Source organism: Helianthus annuus, chromosome 3 (genome assembly GCF_002127325.2).
Source record: "Helianthus annuus cultivar XRQ/B chromosome 3, HanXRQr2.0-SUNRISE, whole genome shotgun sequence".
In the NCBI taxonomy this organism is placed as follows: Eukaryota; Viridiplantae; Streptophyta; class Magnoliopsida; order Asterales; family Asteraceae; genus Helianthus; species Helianthus annuus.
Genome location: NC_035435.2, coordinates 8,900,278 through 8,906,480, shown reverse-complemented (window position 1 = coordinate 8,906,480; position 6,203 = coordinate 8,900,278).

Here is a 6,203-nt window from a genome sequence, read left to right as displayed (position 1 = left end):
ACAAGTGCAAGTAGTAGTTACATAAGACTAGCGACTACTACTTGCACTTGTGCAAATGGTTTATGTGCAATACCTCTGGTCTTGCTTGTAGTGAGTTAGTGAGTTGTACAAAGGTATGTGCAACTGTTTGCACAAGTGCAAGTAGTAGTTGCATAAGACTAGCGACTACTACTTGCACTTGTGCAGATGGTTTATGTGCAATACCTCTGGTCTTGCTTGTAGTGAGTTGTACAAAGGTATGTGCAACTGTTTGCACAAGTGCAAGTAGTAGTTGCATAAGACTAGCGACTACTGTTTGCACTTGTGCAAATGGTTTATGTGCAATACCTCTGGTCTTGCTGGTAGTGAGTTGTACAAAGGTATGTGCAAATGTTTGCACAAGTGCAAGTAGTAGTTGCATAAGATTAGCGACTACTACTTGCACTTGTGCAAATGGTTTAAGTGCAATACCTCTGGTCTTGCTTATAGTGAGTTGTATGTGTAACTGTTTGCACAAGTGCAAGTAGTAGTTGCATAAGACTAGCGACTACTACTGCACTTGTGCAAATGGTTTACGTGCAATACCTCTGGTGTTGCTTGTATTGAGTTGTACAAAGGTATGTGCAACTGTTTGCACAAGTGCAAGTAGTAGTTGCATAAGATTAGCGACTACTACTTGCACTTGTGCAAATGGTTTATGTGCAATATGCAACGGTATTTTGTGTTTGTGCTTGTAGTGAGTTGTACAAAGGCATCGTGGTTAGTTTACACATCTAGCCTCTTTTTGCATTTTTGCTAGCCACACTTGCGGGGACCCCGGGTTTATGCATATCCACTAGCCCCCTATATATACATTCTGAGTAAAAGGCAAAGTGTCGGGAACAGACATTACGTTTTTCAATGGATCATAATCTGCCATACCCTTGTGAAAGCGATTCTAGCCAACACTTGTAAAATTTCGAACACTTGTGAAATTTTCCAACACCTGTTGAATTATTCAACACTTGTGATATTTTCACAAGTGTGCTAGCACAGCCTCTTGGAAGAAACACTTAGGAACTTTTTTGGGTTGGGGTCTTGGGTGGGGAGGGACGAATCTGAGCGACGAAGGGCTGAATCTCAGTGGATCGTGGCAGCAAGGCCACTCTGCCACTTACAATACCCCGTCACGTATTTAAGTCGTCTTCAAAGGATTCTACCCGTCGCTTTATGGGAATTGTACTTCAAGCCGGCCCGCGCGACTCGTCAGCCACGCGAGCTTTGCCTACGACACGTGCCTTTGGGGGCCAAGGCCCCTACTGTTGGTCGGCAAACAGGCGACGGGCACACGCGTCGCTTCTAGCGCAGATTCTGACTTATAGGCGTTCAGTCATAATCCAGCGCACGGTAGCTTCACGCCACTGGCTTTTCAACCAAGCGCAAGCGCGATGACCTCTTTTCTTGCTTGTAGTGAGTTGTACAAAGGTATGTGCAACTGTTTGCACAAGTGCAAGTAGTTGTTGCATAAGACTAGCGACTACTACTTGCACTTGTGCAAATGGTTTATGTGCAATACCTCTGGTCTTGCTTCTAGTGAGTTGTACAAAGGTATCTGCAACTGTTTGCACAAGTGCAAGTAGTAGTTGCATAAGACTAGCGACTACTACTTGCACTTGTGCAAATGGTTTATGTGCAATACCTCTGGTCTTGCTTGTAGTGAGTTAGTGAGTTGTACAAAGGTATGTGCAACTGTTTGCACAAGTGCAAGTAGTAGTTGCATAAGACTAGCGACTACTAATTGCACATGTGCAAATGGTTTATGTGCAATACCTCTGGTCTTGCTTGTAGTGAGTTGTACAAAGGTATGTGCAACTGTTTGCACAGGTGCAAGTAGTAGTTGATACTAATTGCACTTGTGCAAATGGTTTATGTGCAATACTTCTCTCTGTTCTTGCATGTAGTGAGTTGTACAAAGGTATGTGCAACTGTTTGCACAAGTGCAAGTAGTAGTTGCATAAGACTAGCGACTATTACTTGCACTTGTGCAAATGGTTTATGTGCAATACCTCTGGTCTTGCTTGTAGTGAGTTGTACAAAGGTATGTGCAACTGTTTGCACAAGTGCAAGTAGTAGTTGCATAAGACTAGCGACTACTGTTTGCACTTGTGCAAATGGTTTATGTGCAAAACCTCTGGTCTTGCTTGTAGTGAGTTGTACAAAGGTATGTGCAACTGTTTGCACAAGTGCAAGTAGTAGTTGCATAAGATTAGCGACTACTACTTGCACTTGTGCAAATGGTTTAAGTGCAATACCTCTGGTCTTGCTTGTAGTGAGTTGTATGTGCAACTGTTTGCACAAGTGCAAGTAGTAGTTGCATAAGCCTAGCGACTCTACTTGCACTTGTGCAAATGGTTTATGTGCAATACCTCTGGTGTTGCTTGTAGTGAGTTGTACAAAGGTATGTGCAACAGTTTGCACAAGTGCAAGTAGTCGTTGCATAAGATTAGCGACTACTACTTGCACTTGTGCAAAAGGTTTATGTGCAATATACAACGGTATATTGTGTTTGTGCTTGTAGTGAGTTGTACAAAGGCATCGTGGTCAGTTTACATATCTAGCCTCTTTTTTGCATTTTTGCTAGCCACACTTGCGGGGACCCCGGGTTTATGGATATCCACTAGCCCCCTATATGTACATTCTGAGTAAAAGGCAAAGTGTCAGGAACAGACATTACGTTTTTCAATGGATCATAATCTGCCATACCCTTGTGAAAGTGGTTCTAGCCAACACTTGTAAAATTTCGAACACTTGTGAAATTTTCCAACACCTGTTGAATTATTCAACACTTGTGATATTTTCACAAGTGTGCTAGCACAGCCTCTTGGAAGAAACACTTAGGAACTTTTTTGGGTTGGGGTCTTGGGTGGGGAGGGACGAATCTGAGCGACGCAGGGCTGAATCTCAGTGGATCGTGGCAGCAAGGCCACTCTGCCACTTACAATACCCCGTCACGTATTTAAGTCGTCTTCAAAGGATTCTACCCGTCGCTTTATGGGAATTGTACTTCAAGCCGGCCCGCGCGACTCGTCCGCCACGCGAGCTTTGCCTACGACACGTGCCTTTGGGGGACAAGGCCCCTACTGTTGGTCGGCAAACAGGCGACGGGCACACGCGTCGCTTCTAGCGCAGATTCTGACTTATAGGCGTTCAGTCATAATCCAGCGCACGGTAGCTTCACGCCACTGGCTTTTCAACCAAGCGCAAGCGCGATGACCTCTTTTCTTGCTTGTAGTGAGTTGTACAAAGGTATGTGCAACTGTTTGCACAAGTGCAAGTAGTAGTTGCATAAGACTAGCCACTACTACTTGCACTTGTGCAAATGGTTTATGTGCAATACCTCTAGTCTTGCTTGTAGTGAGTTGTACAAAGGTATGTGCAATTGTTTACACAAGTGCAAGTAGTAGTTACATAAGACTAGCGACTACTACTTGCACTTGTGCAAATGGTTTATGTGCAATACCTCTGGTCTTGCTTGTAGTGAGTTAGTGAGTTGTACAAAGGTATGTGCAACTGTTTGCACAAGTGCAAGTAGTAGTTGCATAAGACTAGCGACTACTACTTGCACTTGTGCAAATGGTTTATGCGCAATACCTCTGGTCTGATACCTCTGGTTTGCACAAGTGCAACTGTTTGCACAAGTGCAAGTAGTAGTTGCATATGACTAGCGACTACTACTTGCACTTGTGCAAATGGTTTATGCGCAATACCTCTGGTTTGCACAAGTGCAAGTAGTAGAAAATCAGAAAAACACAGCTGAAATGGCAAGAACTCTTCAACCTGGCTCTGATACCACTTGTAGGATCGTTTTGGGACCCGAACGAGTCGATCAGAAGAGTTTTTCACCAATTCAAGAGGCAGAAACTAATGAATTAGCGTTATTCCAGTTGTATTCACTTTAATCTGTTGTTTTTATTGATATACAATCCTTTTACAAGCTTGACAACACTTCGGCAGCACTTCGTGGCTCACCGGAAGACAATCACACCAACTAACTGATTTCGCTCCAAGCAGCCTATATATAGGCCTTCATATTCCGCTTGAACACTACACATTCGGTTCAAGTGGAATCACTATAAATCAGTTCAAGCGAAATCATAGCTTATACACTCTCGAGCGGAATCAGGTAACTAAGGGGTTTCGCTTGAAATGACATCTTGTCATTTCAACCGGAATCACCTTTAAATACAACATTCTTGATTCCCGAGCCCTAAACTAGCTATCTCTATACAAGACTCGATACAAGACGTAGGCGATAGATGGATGCGCCAACACATAGTGCTATCTCGACCGTCGTTTTAATTTAATAACCTCGCTTAGAGGGATTTAAAATATATCTGTTGGAATAGGTATACCAACAGATATATTTTGGGGACAATTGTTATGGGTGATTTTCTGCTCGTATATCCTGACTGATATTCTGACTTTGTTTGTTTTATTGTGGCCAGGATGCTGGATCAGGATATTGGTATCATCCTGATACGATATCCTGGTAGTTAATAATTAACTCACGTGCAGATTGTTGAAACCAGTCTCTAACGGTCAGGTGGACTTCTTCTCCTCAAGACTCGAGCAAATCAGTTATATTACGAACGTTGAAGCCGGAAGACGTGGACTACAACGTCCATATATGGAATATTCGCCGGATCCCGGAATAGTAGGATAGTTAGTTGCTTTCTTTTTACTATAAAATGGGATTGATCGGATCAGATTAGGGACACAATCTTTCACACACTCTTTCTCTTTACTTGCAAACACTCACAACGCACTAACACTTGTACTCGAATTGCATTGCATTGTAACACTTAGTTGATCCGCATCATATCCTGCACTGCACTGTATCCTGATATTTGAAGCAATAAGAAAAACAAGGCAACTGCGATTGTCAGCTCCCGAGGTTTTATGCCGGCGATCTAGATTGATCAAGGGCTTTCCTCGTACATCTTGTGTCACCCTTTACATTTTTGCTCATCGTTTGATCATAGATATAGCTCAATAACCTAAGCTATATCCTGAACCTGTTTTTGCAAACAACTTAACTAGCATATTTTCAACACACGTTTTTAGCACACTACCTCACTTTACTAATTTGATCACTTAATTGCTTTAGTGATTTTTGACCAAAACACTTGTGTTATACAATCCTTTAATACATGTTTATACATGAAACCGAAATTTATTATGCATACATACAATCACTCACACATACACGATACGTAATCCACACATACATATGCGTTACATACTTGAAAATACGTTAAAACATAAACTTTAGCATAAAATGATAAACATATCAAAGTTCAGGGGCCTAAGTTCAACAAAACAAACATACAGATGAATCATGAACACGCCACATCGCGCGTTGGGCAAGCCTTTGAAGCCCGCGTGACGCGAGGGTCATCGATCCGCAGAAAGTTGTTTTCAGCTTGTGGGTTGGCCAATTTTCACACCTCCATTCTTACCCAATCACCTTATAACTCCATTAAAATACAAACCCTATTTCATTATTATAAAACCAAGCCTCCTACACCTTCATTTCACTTTTCCCACACTCTAAACTCACTTAAAACACTCTCAAGATACTAAAATATCAAGTTTAGGATAGATTCTTGCAAACTTTAAAAGTGAGCTTCAAACTCAGCTTTCTTTCTCTTCTTCATGAATGCTTGCTTCACAATTGTTTGGGACACCTCTAGGAGTGTTTCCACAAGTTTACTATGGTAAACTAAGGTGGAACATCACCATTTTGAGGACCAACTTTCTGTTTTGAAGAAACTTTTACTGAAAATAATTCTATAAACATGTTTAACTTGTACAATCTCGCACCTACCTTGCTTCTAACCAAACCTATGGTTATGGAGATTAGGTATGGTTGATTGCTATGAATTTAGAGGTTCAAACACCTTCTAAACTTTTTGTTTTGATAAGGTTCTAAGAAACCTACAAGTGTTGAGATCATCCAAGCTTATCATCTTCCATATGGTGAGACTTGTGTTTTGGTGAATGTGTGAACATGGAAGCCTTGGCTCTCCAACTTATTCGACTACCTCACTTGTCGATTTAGTATCTTCATACCACTAGATCTCAAACAATTCCAATCAAAGGGACAAGGCTACATCACGTCCCCAAACACTTTCCATGTTTGGGATGCACGCATCTAGCTAGATTACTTAGTTGTTTGTAGGTTT